The sequence below is a fragment of the Equus caballus genome, chromosome 9 (genome assembly GCF_041296265.1).
Source record: "Equus caballus isolate H_3958 breed thoroughbred chromosome 9, TB-T2T, whole genome shotgun sequence".
Taxonomy (NCBI): domain Eukaryota; kingdom Metazoa; phylum Chordata; class Mammalia; order Perissodactyla; family Equidae; genus Equus; species Equus caballus.
In genome coordinates this window covers 69,272,983-69,293,250 of record NC_091692.1, presented here as the reverse complement: position 1 = coordinate 69,293,250, position 20,268 = coordinate 69,272,983, and the positions used below count along the sequence as shown (strand labels likewise).

Sequence of the window (20,268 nt, the reverse complement as noted above, 5' to 3'; positions counted from 1 at the left end):
AAAAGATATACAGATGGCCAGCAGGCACATGAAAAGATCTTCAACATCACTAACTATTGGGGAAATGCAAATCAAACCACAATGAGATATCACCTCGCATCCTTCAAAAATGCTATTATTAAGAAGACAAGAAATAACTAATGTTGGAGAGGAAGTGGAGAAAAAGGAACCCTCATACACTACCAGTGGGAATGCAAACTGGTGGAGCCGCTATGGAAAACAGTAAGGAGATTCCTCAAAACACTAAAAATAGAACTACCATATGACCCAGCTATTCCACTTCTGGTTATTTATCCAAAGAAACACTAAACACTAAGGAGTAAAGGGGGACATTTGTACAATGACAGATGGAAACTAGACTTTTGGTGGTGAACACTATGTAGTCTACACAGAAGACAAAATACAATGATGTATGCCTGAAATTTATATAATGTTATAAACCAATCTTACCTCTATTTAAAAAAAAGGAAAGTTTGGACAAAAACAAAAGGTCTTCATTTTCATTAGTTATCACAGGAATGCATAATACCACCACATACCAACCAGAATGGCTAAAACGAAAAAGTCAGACAATACCAAATTTTGTCCAGGATGAAGAGCAACTGGAGCTCTCATATGCTGCTGATGTGAGTGTAACTAGATATAAATTCTTTGGAAGATGGTTTGGCAGCATCAGCTGAATATACCCATACCCTGCAGCAATTCCTCTTCTAGATATATATGCAACAGAAAGAGGTACATATCTTCACCATAAGACCTCTAGAAGAATGTCATTGTACTATTCATAATAACTGGAAACAACCCAAAGTCCCTCAGCAGTAGAAAGGATAAGTAAATTGAAGTGAATTCATACTAGATACTATGCAGCAATGAGAAGGAACAAACTCTTGCTACATCCAAAAACATGAATGAATCTCACAATATTGAGCAGAAGTAAGGCACAAAAAGAATACAGTCTGCACGATTCAATTTTATGAATTGCAAAAACTGGCAAAATGCAACCACAGTGTTAGAAGTCAGGATAGTCCTCACCTCTGGGGGAAACAGTGACTGGAAGAGAGCATAAGAGGGGCCTCTGGGATGTTAGTTATATTTTGGTTTTCAGTTGGGAGCTGGTAACATGAGTTTGTTCACTATTTGGAAATTTACATTTGTGATCTTGTACCTTTCTTTTTTTTTTTTTAATCTTTTTTTTTTTTCCCAAAGATTGGCACCTGGGCTAACAACTGTTGCCAATCTTTTTTTTTTTTTTTCTGCTTTTTATCTCCCCAAACCCCCCCTGTACACAGTTGTATATCTTAGCTGCACGTCCTTCTAGTTGTGGGATGTGGGACGCCGCCTCAACGTGGCCTGACTAGCGGTGCCATGTCCGCGGCCAGGATCCGAACCCTGGGCTTCCGCAGTGGAACACGAGAACTTAACCACTCGGCCACGGAGCCGGCCCCTTGTACCTTTCTGAATGTAGTTGTTCTTCAAAAACATTTAAAAATTACTCTTAACAGGGAAAATAATATTAGCCCTTATTATTTGGACAGCATTTTATAATTTACAAGCTGTTTTTATACATGCTGTCCCATTCAATTCTCTTTAATTCATTAATTCGCTTATTCACCAAAATTAAGTATATCTCATATGTTTGAGAGATTGTGCTAGGTGATGCAAGCAACGCAAAGGTTAATAAGGCATGGATATTGGCCTTTGGGAGCTTATAGAACTGAAAATTTGAAGACACATCTGTGGTGAAGCAGCATTAGCAGCAGTAATTTATCGAGCGTCTCCTACAGACCATGCCCTGTACGTTACTGACATCCTCTCATATTTAACTTTGAGAAAATAAAAATTCTAATATCATGTTTATTTTCTCCTTTAAACATTTAGTATTAAATGAAGGAAAATATAATGAAATTTTCTGGGGGGGAAAAAGAAACCTATTCCCTGAGTATGTGTCTAGAGGGGTGAAGGTACAGTGTAAGCGTGTGGACCTGCTGTCTTCAGTGATTTCGCCCACAAGTTCACAGGACCAGACGAGGAACTAAGCTGATTTACAGGCACAGGAATATATTTGTTTATATTCCATTCCAATATTTGTTTAATTTGATTATTTCACATGGCAATACCTAAGAGAGACTGTGTCTAGTTTCAATTTATTTCCTGAAATCCAAGAAATTTCAACTTTTCAAATAAAATACCAGTCTAAAGGAAATATGAGGAAAGCTGTAAAACTTGACTGTGAAGATGATAAGATGGCATAAGTATTTCCAAGAAAACTTTAATGCTTCCATTTAATAGAATGTGGGTTTTGTAAACGAGTAAATCTCCCATGAGTTAATGTCAAAGAACATATGTGACCATTCACATCAGTTATATAATATTATAAATAGCACGTTGAAAGCATATAAATATGTTTTACAATATCAACACTGTATAATCCATGGAATTTTACAGATTCCCAATTCAGTAGTTTTTGTTTGACATTTGAGTGACTTTTCTATTTCTTCCATGATAACATTTGCTCAATCTTACCCGTGTTTGGTCTATTCTCAAAATATATCTCTTTTACTATTGGTTTAGTCCAACACCCTGAAACAGAGTTGCATCCAATAAATTTCATCACGTGGTATTATCTGCTGTAACTAAATCATTCACTCAACTTTCATTATGTGATGTTCCAGGTGCTGTGTTCCAGGTACTGTGCTAGTCACAGAGCAGCTGAATAACTGTAGGCCACGTCTACAGGGGCAGGGCAGCTTGGAGCTGTCACACCTTGCAGGAGTACACTTAAGGCCTGTGAGGAGTGAACCAATGATCCAGGTACTGTGCTTAGCATTGGGGGTTACAAGAATGAATGAGACAAGGTTCCTGCTTGGAAATGCTCACAGTCCTTGGAAGCGAGAGACGTATAAATGCATAAGCTGTAGGATAAGTACATCATAAGAAATATGAAGTGGGTAGAGAGGGAGTCACATGCTCTGCATAACAGAAATCAGAAAGGTTTCAAAGAAGCAACACTTGGGCTGGTGGAGAAGGCCATTCAAGGCAGGGAAAACTGCATATAAAAAGTCTAGGGGAAGTCACCCACTCTCTTTTTTCGAGTTCCTATCTCAGATCATAAACAGGGACTTCAATCCTCTCAGTGATCTTGGGGAGATTCCCTCAACCTCTCACTCATTCCACCCTACATGCAATCATGGCTGATGGGATTGATGGGATTGGGAGCATCTCATTAACAGGTGAAGCCTCAGTTCATGCGCTCCACTTCCAACAGTCAGCAGGAGTGCTCCTCCAGGGTATGACTGCCCCAAGCTTCCTCTGCCCCTAGGGGAGGGCTAGAGTTATCCTGCTGCTTCAGCCGTGACAGGAGAGTAAGCTCACTCCTGGAGGACATCGAGTCTAAGGTGCCTCTTCCAATTCCACTTTATTCATAATAAAGTTGGTCTATTGATCCTTGTCTCCTGTGACTCTTCTTCAATTGCTTCAGAATCTGGGAAGGAGAACTAATGTGTTCTTCGAATGACCCTCAAACCCAAATACAAAGACATTTCATTGTTTCAGAGTTTGATGTGTTACAAAAGTGTGGAAATTCAGCATGACTAGATGAAACGATGGAGAAATAGATGAAATGATGGAGACAGTAGAACTAAAGAGGGAGCTGCAAGACAGATTGTGAGGGATATTTTATACCATGACAGAGAAAATTTACTTCATCTCGTTGGCAATGAAGAGATTGTAGGAATTTTCAAGCTGGCTAATAAGACAATCAGATTTGTTTTGAACATATTAACTCTGGTAGTAAACTGATGGGTTAATAACAGTTACAATATACTGTTTATGGTGACGTATGATCACTGAGCTATTGATGTGTCCTACAGCACAAAGTTTAAGCATAAGGCAGACTTGGATTTCAATTCCTACTCTGCAGTTCCTACTAGCTATGTAACCTTGGTCCAGTAACTTAACCTCTTTCAACTTAAGTTTAATCATCCGCTAATGGATAGTACCTAGCTCTTAGTGTTGATTTGAAGGTTAATTAAATGAGAAACTAGATGCATACAGTTAACCATGAATAATGTTGGCTTTTATTAGTCCTCTAACACTTGAGATACTCACTGTCATATCTAATGCATAACGTACAGACAATCACTAGTGCACCAATGCTGCTCAACCTCAACCCACGCTGTCCATCAAAAAGAATTGCAAAATTTTGAAAACACGTATGCCAAGGTCCTACCTCAAGATTCTGCCTTAGTTGCTCTCTGGGGGAAGGGGAGCGGGGAGGCAGGCATATGCATGTACTTTAGGATCTACAGACAATTCTGATGCACAGCCACAATTAAGAACACTTATTTAGTATGTGATAGATTAAACACTACTTTCAGATTCATTAGAGTGTGTTTGGTTTATATGCCATAAATAACATAGTAGTTGACTTGGAGTTTATAAATCTTTGTACCTCAGCTTCCATATTCGCAAAATGAGAAAATGGGAATAGCATTCTTGTTCAAAATAAATAATATGCCAAAACCAAGCCTGTAGCTAAAGATGATAATGCATGTATCTAAGATCAGGAAAGCTAAGGCATATTCAGAGGAAGGGATCTAGATGAATCGATGAAACAGCAACCATATTGCTTAGTCCATAATTCAAACACACAAATGAGTCAGAGGTCAAGATTTTGCAGTCAGTTAGAAAGGAAGAAGAAAAGGAAAATCAGTGCCTGCATGGAAAGTCCGAGTAAACAGCAGATGAGCGAGAGATAAGAAGACATAGATGAACTGAATATTCCCAAAGCTGGAAGGCAAGGCAGAAGGTCGAAAGCCTAGGCGGATCAGCAGGAACCAGGTGATCTACAAGTAAGACGAGCAGAAGAACAGACACCAGGTACCAGCAAAAAGGAGAGCTTGATTCCAAGGCAATCTTCAGTGTCTGTCAGGAAGCTTCTTATATACTTCTTGCTGCAGCAGGAACCAGTTGAGGCCTGTAGGTGGAAGCAAGTAAATGCATGAAAGTGGAGGAGGTAAAGCTCATGGGAGCAGGCATAGCACAAGATCTCTGATGAATAATATTAGACAACTACAAAGATGCAAAAACACTGAGAAACAATATTTACATAAAATATTACTAAAACAGAATTTTACATTCAAGAAACTATGACACAAATATGTCAGCGTAACGTGATTTAAAAAGAAAAATGGACCAGAGAGAGTAATTTCATTCATTCATGCATTCAGCCAGATAGCAATTACTGAATGCCTTCAATTGTTGATCCCTGTGCTTAGCATTAGGTATATCAGGACAAAAGCAGAGTCTCCAAGGATCTTATTGTCTAGCAGGAGCAATAAAGATGGAATTATTACAATGCAAAGTACTTAGTCCTATGATAGAGTTAACATTAGGGTGTCAGGGAAGACTTCCCAATGTGAAGCTTTGAAAACTTCACAGCTATTAGTTAGGGAAGAATGTAATCTACTGTGAATGAACAGCACATGCAAGGACAAGATGGCGAGAGATGGTGTGGCATGTTTGAGGAGCTGAAGGTAATTCCATGTGGCTGGAGCATATGTTGTGAGGTTAGAAAGAGTAGAAAGTCGAGGCGGGAGAAACAGACAGGGGACCTCTGATGAAAGGCTATGTTAAAATGTTTGGATTTTATCCAAAAGATAATTTTCTCTGACTTTAAATCATTTTAAGAAATATATCCAAGAATTTGCAACAGAAAATGCAAGATGAACCAGAACACCAATAATACACATGAATTCAGCCATGCAATTACCCATGCATGGTCAAATAAAGATCTGGTTAAAAATAAACTGGTTTAGACCCAGTCCTGAAAATACAGAGGAGCCCTTTTTAAGGGGGAAACAGACACAGCTCCAGATGTTTACATCAGATTTATGTTGTCTTTTCCACGATGGTGTCCAAAAGATCATCTTAAGAAAGTCTACAAAGACCACATCAAGGGCTCTAGACAAATCTAAGTTTATCCCATTTTAATTTTTAAAAAATAAATATAAACCTTTCAGTATCTTTGAAAATGAAGGATGAGTAGAATACAGAGTTCTCATATCAAACAAGAAGGATGTGTTGATTTAATTACAAAATGGTCACAGATCAGTGTTTTTTGATAACCATAACCTCTCAACTGTTTAAGGATATGTCAGCTTAGGAAACAGTCCCAGTGAAGACTATAAGGAAGTTTATTTAAGAATTCTATCCCCTTTTCTAGCCACATCTGCACCTAATCAATTCTTTTCCTATTCTTAGGATGCTGGAAAAAATCTACAACTATGTGGTTTTAAGACACCACAAATTTAAGATCCGCAACTTCAGCTGGGCTCCACGCCCTGACTGGCACGTCTTATTCAGCTCCCTTTCTCATTTCTCTCAGCAGCTATGCCAAACTTTCATCTCTTTGCCCAAGTTCTCTTACTCACTTGCAGCAAATTGCCTTGCTCTTACTCACTGGATCTAGGAACTGAGTATGAAAGGTTACAAACACAGTTGACTAAAGATTGTGAGATCAGCAAACAGCCAAGGAAAACCCACATTTAGGGGTAACTGGATAATAGAGGGCCCTTAGAGAAGATTAAAAAGAAGAGGACAGCAAATTAGGAGGCAACCCGAGGTTTTAGCATTACAAAACCCAAACAGACTCAAATACCGCTGAAAGGTCAAATAAGTTAAGGACCAAAGTGTCCGCTGAATGTGGCAATATGATGATCATGGTAAGTAGTGACTTTATTTCAAACAATTTCAATGGGGTGATGAGAATAGAAACGAGGTTGTATTTGGCTGAACAGCAAATGAGAGTGTAAAGAGGAAAAAGAGAGTGCATGCTACTCTTTCAAGAAGGTTGTGTGTGAAACGGGGGGTTGTCTTAACTGATTTAGAGGGATGGAGGATGAAAGGAAGGTTTCACTGTGGATATGGCAATAGTGGTGATGGTGGGAGAGGAGGTGGAGGAGGTAGCAGAGGTGATGGTGAAGACAGTAGAGGTGAAGGGGGCAGTAGTAGTGGTGGTCTTGGAGGTGATAACGGTGGTAATGATGAAAATGGTGAAAGTGGCAGAAGTAGCAAAGGTGGTGGTGAAGATGCTGTTGGCAGTGGAAGTGGTGGTGTAAGCCATGATGGAGGTGATGTCGGTGGTGATAGTTAAGATGGCGACGGTGGTGGTGGAAGTGGTGACAATAGAAATGGAAACAGTAGTTTTAAATACAGAAAATACTTGACCATGTTTATCCACTAAGGGGAAAGAACCAGTAAGAGAGATAGAATTAATTTTTAAAAATGGAGTTGGTCCCGAAGTAAAATAGACAAGGAGGTTAGAGCACAAGTGGAGGGACTAGACTGCAGCACCATCTTCCATAGTTAAAGCTCCCATAATGAACGCCTGCAGTTCTCCAAGTGTGTCATGGACTTCCACGACTCTCAGCCTTGGACCGGTGCTATTCCCTCAGCCTAGAACACCCTTTCTCCCCCTCATCTTCTGCATATTACTTCTATTTTTTCATCAAAATAGAATTCAGAATCTACCTCTTCCAGGAAGCCTTTTCTAATCCCCTCCCCCAGTTTCATAGGATGCCTGTTCTCTGGGGTTCCAGAATACACTGCACGTGGCCCAGCACAGGACTTCTCATACTAGGCTGTAAGTGTTTTAATCTCTGTTAGAATGTAAGATCCACAAATGCAAATATCATGTTTCGTTAGATTTTCATTTATTAACTCAACAAAATTAACAGACCACTACTACTACTAATAGAAATCTGTTGAGCACTTACCACACGTCAAGCAATAGTGAACAAATTTCAACCCACTTGTTTTTTGTACATAAAGCTCTTTTGGAACACAGTGACTGCCATTCATTTTCATATTTTTTATGGCTGCTTTCGCACTATATTGGCAAGTTGAGTAGTTGAGACGGAAACTGTATTGTCTGTACATCCTAAAATGTTTACTATCTGACCCTTTACAGAAAAAGTTTGCCAACCCCTGGTTTAAGTAGTAGAGATACAACAGTGAACCAGTCTTGTCCTACAGGAGTCTGTACTTCAGTTGGAGACACAGGCAATTATGGCACAACGTGATTGTTTTTTTTTTTTTGAGGAAGATTGGTCCTGAGCTAACTGCTGCCTATCCTCCTCTTTTTGCTGAGGAAGACTGGCCCTGAGTTAACATCCATGACCATCTTCCTCTACTTTATACGTGGGACGCCTACCACAGCATGGCTTGCCAAGTGGTGCCATGTCTGCACCCGGGATACGATCCGGCAAACCCAGGGCCACCAAGAAGCGGAACATGCACACTTAACCGCTGCGCCATCGGGCCGGTCCCTGTGATATATATTTTAATAGTGCAAATTAAAAGTGCTATGGGAGCACATAAGAGAAACATTTAATCTAAAGTTTGGGAGATCAGGGATTTTGCATATCTAGCATCTAACACTGGCTAGTGTATTAGTAGAGGAACAATTTTATTTGAAGGGGAGAATTCATTTAGAACATGAAATACTCCAATAAGATGCTAAGGGATACGGTTGAGACATCATCCCAAAAGACTACCAGTATTTTCACCACAAGGGAACTAAACTAAGATCTCATTTAATTATCACATCCAGTTCATTGTAAAGCTAAATTATCCAAATCTGTCAGGTTCATATCCTTATTCAAAAAAATAAGGCTCCAGCTGTGGTCTCCCCAGCAATAAAATAGAAACTCTGGTTCAGGCACCTGGGCTGAGAGGCTGCTTCTAACACTTGCTGACAGCTGGGAGACCCACACAATCTTCATACTGTTCTTTCAATTCCCTTCAGTAGATTTGATAGTGATTTTTTAATGTCAAAGCCTAGCCTAAAAACATGGCATTAATAGCCTCTTGGTGTCTCTTTGTTTTTCACACACACACACACATACACACACTCCTATGTTATACTCAATACTATCTCAGATATAATACATACATACATATATATATATACAGAATCCACATATATATGTACAAACATATATATACACAGCCCACACATCCTTTGCATACACAATATAACCTCACATGTTCAAGAAATATGTGCATAACTCAAATTCAATACATACGTATATATAGATTTATCCTATATCAGAGATGGCAAATAGGTTCTACTGAAGGATCAATGGCTATCAATTACAGGGGCTGCCTGTGGCACTGTGTTGAGAAAGCTTGTGAGGCGACTTTTGAACACATAAGAAGCAGAGGACCATAATTCTTTTTTGTTTTATTGAAGTATAATTGACATATAATATCATATTAGTTGCAAGTGTACATCATAGTGATTCTCTATTTACACACCTTACAAAATGATCACCACGATAAGTCTAGTTACTATCTGTCACCATACAAAGTTATTACAATGTTATTGACTATATTCCCTATGCTGTACATTACATCCTCCTGACACTTATTTTATAACTGGAAGTTTGTACCTCTCAATCCTCTTCACTTATTTTGCCTGCCCCCCATAATTCTTTAGTGATGTTGGTCTTGGATACCATAGGTGAATGGTGGACATGGGTCAAATTATTTGCCATCCCTGTCTCTTAAGGATCTCACACATTCACAAATTTCTTAAATGTAATCTTGCCTCAAGCTTACCACAGGTAAATGGGCCGTGATTGGATCTCCTGAGAAGTGAGGCAGGTAGAAAAGTTCTTGATGGGGATAACCTTGATGGAGAGGCTAAGGATAATAACTTACATTTGCAAATTACTTTATTGATTTCAAAGTGTCCTCATGAGTACTATCTCATGGAATCTCTGCAAAACTTCTTTTATTTTATAGATTACAAAGTCGAAGTCAGGAGGGCTCAGCTGTCATTCATCCACGGTCGTGTGGAAATTTTGGCAGATGCTAAATGCAGAGGGTTTGACTCCCAAAAGGAATCCTTTCAGGGACAGAAGGCAGCATCCCAGGTAATCGGGAGTAGCCCACTGTTCTGGGGTAAGAGCAACTAGGTGTCACCACACATTATTTTAGCCATTCACTAATCAACATTCCTAAGTTCCTAGTGTGATCACCACGATAAGTCTAGTTACTATCTGTCACCATACAAAGTTATTACAATGTTATTGACTATATTCCCTATGCTGTACATTACATCCTCCTGACACTTATTTTATAACTGGAAGTTTGTACCTCTCAATCCTCTTCACTTATTTTGCCTGCCCCCCATAATTCTTTAGTGATGTTGGTCTTAGATACCATAGGTGAATGGTGGACATGGGTCAAATTATTTGCCATCCCTGTCTCTTAAGGCACAGTCACAGAGATTATGAGGATTGTTTGAAAAGTTGTTACAAGATGTTTTGGAGAAACATATTATAGTACAAGGCAAGGACTTATTACATTACAAGTATTAAAACAAATAGTCAATGTAAAAAATATAACCATCACCTCTCATAAGCCAGGAACTGCGCTAGGTGTCAGCAATACAAATAAGAAAAAAAAATCCCTAATGCTAAGGGACTCACAGGTGTTTTTTTCTTAATTCTCTAAATTAATTCCCATTCTAATAATTTGATTTCCATATGAATCACCTGGGAAGTGTGTTCAATCTGAGAACTTGATTTATTTGGTTTAGGGTGGCTCCAGAAATCCAGATTTTTAACAAGCCCCAAAATATTGCTGAGTGGGAGGTACTGGCCCGTGAAGTTCACTGTGAAATGCATTATTAACCCTGTCAAAGAGCCACACTGGTTGCATAAAATGTAGGAACCTGTTTTACTGGTTCCTTCAGCTGCTCTCCAAAAGAATGAATACTTAGAATGTTCTTCCATCCAGGCCTGCACGATCAGTGCCAGCTTGAACTATTCTCTAAACTGAAAACATTAACTCCATAAACCGCAACAATTTGGTGATGATGTCCTACATTTATGCCTATATCTGTTCCTGTATCAGTATCTGTGTATGTGTATATAACTATACTGTGCAAAATACATGAGCGCTTTAACATTGTTCCATACCTTTTGAGTAATTTTTATAGCTATAGTTGACCTACAATATAATACCCTGATCACACCCCTACACTCATATACGCATCATCAACAAGCTTGGGGGCTGCCCTAATTCTTTCATACAGATCTTAGAAACTTGCTATTTTGCTACTTGTTTTCTGCTTAACAGTGACCTTGATCCCCTTATTATCTTGATTTACCTTGCATAAAACTGTTAAAGACATTCATTTTAATTTGATGTGAACCTACTCCTTTGCATGAATATCTACATTTTCGCAGACACAGTATAGTGCAGCCATATGATGTAATACTATAAAGCTGCTAAAAGAATTGTGTAGCAGATTAATCGATAGTAGAAAAAATTACATATGATGTCCTGTGGAGAAATCAAGTTTCAAAGTTTTAACAAAAAATACATATATATCATATGTATGTGTACATTCATTAAAAATGTAGGAAAATTTGTAATAATGGTTACCTCAGAGAATGGGATAATAAGTAATTTTTATTTTTCTGGGTTTTTTCACACAACTATTTTCTAAATTTTCTATAATGTATTATTTTGTGATCAGGAAAAAGTTATTATTTAAGAAGACAGTATATTCAGTACACTTCCATTTTTATTTTGTTGTATTACATAAGAAGAATATACACACAAATATTATTAGTATTTACCTTTGAGTGAGAGATTGCAAATGATTCTTTTTCCTCTTGCTGCTTTTCTGTATTTTTTAAATTTTCTATACTATGCTTGTACATTTTTACTGTAAAAAATAAAATGCAACTACAAGGAAAATCATATGCTGGACTAGGGGAAATTATTCTCTAAAGGTAGAACATTAAGTCATTGCGTAACCTGAGTGTTTACAGGCATGAGAGGGCCTTTCAGGTCACAGACTTCCCCTTGAGAAAGATTATATCTGAAATCAGTAATCTCTGACTTCATTATTCTTCCTCTAAACCAAAAGAAATTTTACCTAAGAACAACTTCTTTTGGCACATAACAGCAACTGCTACCAGAGTGCTAAATAAAGATTATTGTGAAAGCAGTGAAAGATAAATTTTCTAAAACCCATAAAAATGAAAAGATAAGGGGGAGAGCCCTGTGGTGCAGAGGTTAAGTTCACACGTTCCACTTTGGGGGCCCAAGGTTCTCCAGCTTGCATCCTGGGTGTGGACCTACACATCACTTGGCAAGCCATGCTGTGGCAGGCATCCCACAGATGAAGTAGAGGAAGATGGGCATGGATGTTAGCTCAGGGTCAGTCTTCCTCAGCAAAAAGAGGAGGACTGGTGGCAGATGTTAGCTCAGGGCTGATCTTCCTCAATAAATAAATAAATAAGCAATGAAAAGATAAGCAAAAATAGGCTCTCAAGATAATTTCGAGAAGAAAATCTAAATTGAGTGATGGCTTTACACATATATCTTAAAAAGACAAATATGAAGCCATTATCATCTAAGTCCAGCTCAGAAGTTAGACACGTGATAATGAAAACCCTTTTCTGCAGAGGAGCTGCTAGTCTCTCCTCACACAACAGTCACTGGAACGGATTTGAGGCACACATTTGAGCCTTAGCAAAAGGAATAACTGTGTGGTCACCAACACCTTCATTTTAAAATGGCAGATATAACTGAAGCCTCAAAATGAGAAAAGATTCCCTATCCCCTTTGACAAGACACTGTTGCTATGGTGATGGTCTGCTAGCCTATGGCTGAGTAGCTTCGGGTGGCTTTAGTTTTGGGGGGATAAGCTAAGATATGTTTGACCCACCTTGCTTGCGCAGCAACCTGATCAAAGAAAGCCCTTTATATTTAAGAATAAATTATCCACTTTTTGAAAACCTCCGTGGCTTGGAAGCTATCTATGTGATGAAGACTCCCAAATGTTTATATCCAGCCTCTGAGCTTCAGACTTCCACTCCAGAGCCCCATTTGGATGTCTGATCATTATCTGACATTTCCCATGAACAAAACAGAACTAATCATTTCTCCCATCCCCGTCCCAACCATCGCCTCAACCACATCCTGCCCCATCAAAGTATACCGTACTCCCATCCACCAGTTATTCAGAACAAAAACCTTGGCATCATCTTCATATTACCTATTTTAACTTCCTTAAAGCACGTATCAGTGCCTGAAAGGATCGTGTTTGTTCACATATCTTTTGCCTGACTCTCTCCTTAGAATATCAGATCTTGCAGAGCAGGATGCAAACTGTTTACTCCAACACTTCATTCCCAGCATCTAAAACAGTGCCTGACATATAGTAGGTATTCAATACATATTTATTGACTGACTCTGCCTAGTCCTACAGTACCACTTTCTTATTTTAGAATGTTCAACAATATTCCTAGGGATGTGATGTGACTGCAGGCAATTTACTTTCTCTGGGCATTTGTTTCCTCATTTGTAAAGTGAGGGAAATTAATCTCTAAATTTTCCATTTATGCTAAAAGTTCATGACTTTGTGATCAAAGCTTATTTAAATTACAATATATTCCTTTTCCACTTACTTCACCATGTAATTTCCCTTTAGCTGTTTTGTTATGGTCATGTACAATAATGTATACACAGTTATAGTTCTCAAAGAACTTTTGTTTCCATTATTTCCTTTGACACCTCAGACTCCTGGAGCATTGTACTTATTCCTTCTGTTTTAGTTCTATAGTGAAGTTTACTTAGTTTATTACTTAGTTTAGTTCTATAGATCAAGAGCTACAGGCTCAGAGAGTGTATATGTGCTGCTCAAATTCACCTTGCCTCTCATTTCACTAAACGTATCTGTTATGAATAAAAGTTGTTGTCTTGGCTAATACTTTAAATATTTTTATGGTCATATAAAATTCATCATCATATGTGTGGTTTGAGGGAGTGTAACATGGTTCTACTGTCTTCCCAAGGCTTTTGATTAGACTCGAGCCCAGCCCTTTCTATAGGAAAAGAGAAAGCTACTGGCATGTTTGAGTTGAGTGGACAAAAGATGACCAAAACTCCCTGTCCATCCTGCAGTAGCATTTAGTATTTGACTTATTCCTTTGAGTGAAGGCAGGGCTCCAGAAAGCCCTACAGTGAATAGGAATACAGAGTAATCAGAAATATTTGGGTTCAAATCCCCACTCCACCATTTACTAGCTGTGTGACTGTAAGCGAGTCGTGGATCTTCTTTTCTTCATCAATAAAGTGTACGAATAACTACTTCTTAACAAAAACGTAATAATTTAGACTGTGTAAATTGGTGCCTGGGATATAGAACACACTCAGCAAATCTGAGCTCCTCTTCAACCTGGTAACTTGGAGGAGAAACATATCAACCTAGTCACACTGTAACAAACAAGCTGCAAGGAAATGGAAAGAGGAAAAGGGAAAACAAGATAGGTCTGGAATATGGTACTCAGTAAATGTTGCTGAATGAATAAATTAATTACACACAGGTAGTAGCTCTACTTATTTTGATGAAAGCAGGGAAGAACTAAACTTCAAATATTCTTAGCCCAAGACAATAACAGTTTAGCCCCCCCAAAAAGAAAGGTTGACATTTCTTTGCAATCACTTTAACTGAATTTGTTTTCCTTTAACTTTGAGTTTCTTATAGCACCATGTGGCTTCTGGGCACCATTTGAACCTTCCTATTTGCGAGCTAGTTATTTAACATTATTCTCAAGTCTAGAGAAATCAACAGAGAATTTTCTGTAGTCTAGAATCTAGGAAGAAACAAGCAGGTAAGAAAGAAAGATTTTTTAGTAGCCATGAGGAATGAGCCCTGGCTTGGAAACACATGGGTTTTGGGAAGTTGGGTGCCAGACAGAAGAAACAAGGAACTCAAACACTGAGGGAGCGTGATTGATACAACATCTCAAAGGCTAGATGAGACAATCTTTTAAAGTCCCTTCAATCTCCAAGATTCTATAAACCTCCTGGTTTAAACTTTACTCCTAAAATGAATTCAACAACAGTTTCTACAATTACACTGCATTCTTGCAATGTGTCCAGGAAAGAGTGAGTCCAGCAGTTTGTGCTCATAGTTGTCTAGAGATATTTTTGTGTTCTTAATTTCCGAAGGTCATTTTATAGAAGACGCGTTGTGGAGGACATATATTGACAATGAATCGGAAGCTAAACTCCAAGGGACAAGCGCCTCCTTTTGTTCCCCAGCAGTCAACACTGTGCCCATTCACACTGATGAAAACCATTCCGAACAAGATTTCCCTCTCTCTTCCTCCATCCTCTAATCCACTTGGTGCTGCCCACTCAGGAACTCCTCATCAGTACCAAGCCACCCTTCTCTCTTCCCCACTGAACTACTCTCATACTCACCCCACCCCACCTCACCTCAACACACACACACACACACACACACACACACACAATCCCAGTGCTCTGAAGGCTTCGGAATAAAAATCTAATGACGTTTCCTTCCAAATAGGTTGGAATCCCTGTTTTAAAGGAAGCTATAAAATTGCAAGGACAGGAGCCTGCTTATCCTTAAAGCCAGTAGGCTTACATTCCCATGGCACTTTACACGCACTTTTTTTTTAGCTTCACAACAATCTTTTAAAGAACTAAGAGGGATTCAAAGGGAACAATCTAGGAATATCTGATGCAGAGGGTCTTGAAGCTTGGATTATGCATAGAAGGAAGAGAGAAAACCAAATTCCTAGGACACAATTCCAAGAGACCATGAGATAGTTGGTGAAGGAAAAGAAGGTGCAGACAGCAGATCTGACAGGAAGCCAAAGGGGTGGATTTATCTCCATTGACCGTCCAAGGGGGGCTTCACTGGCTGGACCTTGGATGAGGCCAGGAGGTGGGAGGAGGCAAGGTATATACTAATACCTAGTAATGTCAAGATTTGGTGAAAGAAGAATTTTTGATGTGATGGGGTTCCATTATGATATGAATCTGCATTTTTAATGGAGGAGGGGGTTTCCAAGATTTAAAACACACCAGAGAGAAGAAATCTTAGAGTCTGAGCCTTGTGATCAGAGAAGGGGAGAAGGGATGACCAGAGGAAAATGAGCTGGAACAACAGAATAAAACATTTCATGCATTTAATATGTGCCAAGTTAAGTAATGTGAGACTGCTGGGTTTCAACTGTGTAAACTTTGCGGGGTAAAGTTCTCACACACATAAACAGAAGTCTGTTGTACTTTAAGCTGACTGTGTGTGCTAAACTCTGGTGCACAGGGTGAGAAGGGGAGCCAGGAAAAGAAGAGGGTCAGCGTGAGGACAGGGATGCTGTTCTCCAAAAGCGGTCTTCTGTACAGAAAGCTCCTTTTTGGGGTAAAAATGAGGATTAATCTAAAAGTAAGCAGATAACATAACAGTTAGAAACTCACCCGGAACAGCCTTTAGCCTGACCGTGGTGGCTGCTCTTTGACCCTTAGCTATGCTAGGACAGATGCAACCATTTGCATCATGAAGGTCTTTAGTAAAACTGAATGCTCTTGACGGGGCCTCCTGGGCCTCTGGCAATTCTGAGGGAAGAAAGTGTCTTTCCACCAATCTCCAGAAACCCACCTCCCCAGAAAAGCAGGTAGTGGGGCTGAGGAATTAGTGTTGCATTTGGACTAGCAAACTAGAACCGTTTTCTTTCCAGTTCTGAGGTTTCCTTCAGCCTTATCGAAAGTCAATACAAATTATATCTACATTGCATTTGCTATTAAAGAAGTCTGGAGTATTGTATTTTGTTTTTTAAACCCAATCGCCATTTTCTCCTGAGAGCTAGAAAGTAAATGACTACGTGCATCCCCACGATTAGGAAATTCAGAGGCACCTTGTTTAGAGGAGGCGCCCAAGGTCACTGGTAAAGTCGGAAAGAACTTGCGGCTGCAGGTAAGTCTTCCTCTCCAGTTTTGGGCGGTGCCTCCTTAGCTGCCCCTAGACAGACAGGCTGTGGTCATCAGAAGAGTTTTCCCAGGGAGGGACAGACCTAAAGGGCACCTCAGGTGCACGCTGCGGTTTTCTGTGGTTTGCATCACCAGCGGGGGGACAGCGTCTTCGTTAGCTGCGGTGAGTGGAGACCGCCAGCGGACTGCGGCCCCAGGCCCGCAGCGGCCCCGGGTCTCCGGGCAGGCGCGAGAAGGGGGTCTGCGCCGCAGATCCTCCGCCCTTGGCCATCCCCCCAACCCTGAGTCTCTGCAGTGCGCCGCCCCCGCCCCCAGCGGCTCCTGGAAACAGAGCGTGCAGCGCCAGCGGCGGGGGCCCTGGCGACAGGGACGGAGCCTGCAGATCGGAAACCCCGGGAGCAGGACCTTGGAGCCCTTGGCGCGCGGCCCTCCCCGCTGCGTCCCTGCACCCCACCTACTGGTGCCGGCCCTTTGGGCCCCCGCCTTTCTCCCCACTCCGTGCGCAACCCCGGCCGCGCTCCAGCGGCTGCGGAGGCCGAGGGGCCGCAGGGACCCGAGCGTGCGGGTGGCGAAGGCACCACGTGTCCGGCCCGGGCTGGCGCGGGCGGAGCGGGCCGAGCCCGACTCCCCGAGCCTGAGCGCACAGCTGCGGCGGCGCCGGGGCTCGTCCGCACCCGACCCCGACCCAGCGGGGCCACGGCCACCCGGGCGCGCGCAGATGCCTCCTCCTGGACGGCGCGATGGGGCCCTTCCAGCAGAGAAAGGGTAAGACCGGGCGTCTGTGCGGGCTCTGCTGCATGTGCCCGCAGGCACTGGCGGGCCACCGATCCTTGCGGTCCAGTGAGGGCCGAGATGGGCGCTCGGGACCCCGGGACGGCCCCTTCCAGGGCGTGCGGTTGTCCAGAGTGTTTCGGGACCCGCAGAAGGAGATCTTGGGAAATGGAGGCTCAGCAGAGGGAGCCTGAGGGGACGGCGTCCCTGATTGATTGGTTATTGAGATGGTTGGGCTGGACTCGTCGTTGCAACAGGCAAGGTTGACAAGGTCATTTGTTTTGGATCGCCCTTTACTAGTTGTCCTCGAGAGTCGGGCTTAGAAATGGTGCCTTTTAATCAGGAAGGTTCAGTGAAGAATTCATGCTATCTAAAATGAAATCCTCAGGAGACAGCGCCAAAGACGTAGATGGTCCAAAATCCCCAAAGGACACTTTTCAAGTTTCTGCTTCCTCGGGGGATTTTTCGTACAGATTATTTGAGGTGGGGGGGGGACCCATTTTTCATCAATATGTTGTTGAAGGCCTCAGTTGATGAGCTCCAAACATCCTCCTGCTGGGTGGCTTCAAAATGAGTGAATTGTAGAGAGAAAAAGATCTGTAAGCTTAAATTGGTGCCAGGGAACAAATTCTTAAAGGTTTAAATGGAAGGAGTCACTTGGGGAAAACTGCTTGTTCTCCCCTGTCGAGCAAGTAGTGACGTAAAGGAAAGCAGGAAACCCCTCTGCTAGGTTCCTTGTGGGTCCTCTGACCCCAGACTCTGGGCAGCGGAAGCCAAGAGCGGCTCCAATGTCTGAATCTCCTTTCTCAGAAAACGGCCAAATTTGAACCCCACAGTTCAGAATCTTCACCTTACAGTTTCTGCTGCGGCATCACCAGCTCAGATACTTGGCCAGGCACATTTTCGGGATGTTTGCTTTTTCCTCCCCAAAAGGTGCCCTTGGGGACAAAGGAAGTAATGGCAGTGCCAAGTTGTCTCCACCTGTACATTTGGGAGAACAGTAGTACCTGTCACCTTGCGAGATGGGTCCAAGTGAAATCATTTTTTTACTTGCTTTAGATTTTAGAGGAGCGATGTATTATCATAATGCAGCTTTTGGTTACCTAAGTTATTTGACAATGTCGCTGTTTTAATGCAGAATACATTTAAAACACTTCAATCCTTGTTGATCTCCACATATTTAAATCATATTTTATTAACTTGGTTTGCATTTAATGGTCTTTAAAGTGGTATCATAAATGAGAGTAAATAACTGTATGAGTTGTTAAATGGTGGTGTCCTAAAAAAAATAGTCTTAACCTGCTTTTTTTGTTGTTGTTTGCTGAGGAAGATTCATCCTGAGCTAACATCTGTTGCCAATCTTCCTCATTTTTTTTTGCTTGAGGAAAATTAGCCCTGAGCTAACATCTGTGCCAGTCTTCCTCTATTTTGTATGTGGGTCGCTGCCACAGCATGGCTGACTAGTGATGTAGGTCACCCCCAGGATCTGAACCCACGAACCTGGGCCACCAAAGCAGAGCCTGCCAAACTTAACCACTAAGCCGAGGGACCAGCCCCAAACCTACGTTTTTCTACATGAACTACTGAGGCTGGCAGAGAGTGAGTTGTCCAGGGGTGTGAATTAGCCAGTGGCAAACTTAGAACCAGCCATCTCTTCACACCCAGTCCTGTGGCTTTTTCGTATTTTAGTAAAAGTATGTAAGAAATAAGCATAGAAGAGTAATTTTACAAGCTAATGGTTGGCTGGGCTTAAAAATGGGATGAAGGGGTCTGTGACTATAAAGGAGAAGCATGAGGGAGATCTTTGTGATGATGGAATGGCTGTGTATCATGATTGTGATGATGGTCATATGAATCTACACATGTGGTAAAATGTCATAGAGCTATACACACACATTGCATTAATGTCAATTTCCTAGTTTTGATATTGTAGTACTTTATTATTTTTTTATTTAATTAATTTTTTATTGAAGTAACATTGGTTTATAACATTATATAAATTTCAGGTATATATCATTATATTTCAACTTCTACTTACTGCATAGACTATTTCATCTTCACCACCCAAAGTCTAATTGCCATCAGTCACCATACAAATGTGCCCTTTTACCCCTTTCACTCTCCCCGTACCCTCTTCCCCACTGGTAACCACCAGTCTAATTTCTCTATCTATGTATTTGTTTGTTATTGGTGATTTTTTATCTTTCACATATGAGTGAAATCATACGATATTTGGCTTTCTCTATCTGACTTATTTCACTTAACATAATACCCTCAAGGTCCCTCTGTGTTGTTGCAAATGGCAAAATTTCATCTATTTATGGCTGAATAATATTCTATTGTATATATATGCTACATTTTCTTTATTCATCTATTGATGGGCACTTACGTTGCTTCCAAATCTTGGCTATTGTGAATAATGCTGTAATGAGCATAGGGTGCATATAGCTTTTCGAATTAGTGTTTTCATGTTCTTTGGATAAATACCCAGAAGTGGAATGGCTGGATCATAAGGTAGTTCTATTTTTAATCTTTTGAGAAATCTGCATACTGTTTTCCATAGTGGCTGTACCAGTTTACATTCCCACCAGCAGTGTATGAGGCTTCCCTTTTCTACACATGCTCTCCAACACTTGTCATTTCTTGTCTTTTTAATAATAGCCATTGTGA

General features: G+C 40.8%; 1 protein-coding gene and 1 long non-coding RNA gene across 8 annotated transcripts in view; one reads left to right on the top strand and one right to left on the bottom strand.

The window, feature by feature from the left end:
* Nucleotides 1-1,165: 1,165 nt before the first annotated feature.
* Nucleotides 1,166-20,268, bottom strand: part of LOC138915427 (uncharacterized) — a 54,370-nt gene continuing 35,267 nt past the window's right edge. Inside the window, exon 3 of the long non-coding RNA XR_011421353.1 lies at nucleotides 1,166-4,975. This is a non-coding gene — a long non-coding RNA (uncharacterized lncRNA). The remainder of the gene's footprint in view (nucleotides 4,976-20,268) is intronic.
* SYBU (syntabulin) overlaps nucleotides 16,675-20,268 on the top strand; it is a 109,632-nt gene continuing 106,038 nt past the window's right edge. Inside the window, exon 1 of one of the 7 annotated variants that reach the window (XM_070221711.1) lies at nucleotides 16,675-16,813. The gene's annotated coding sequence lies outside the window, so the exon portion shown is untranslated. The other 6 variants (XM_070221707.1, XM_070221708.1, XM_070221712.1 and 3 more) reach the window with 6 other exon arrangements.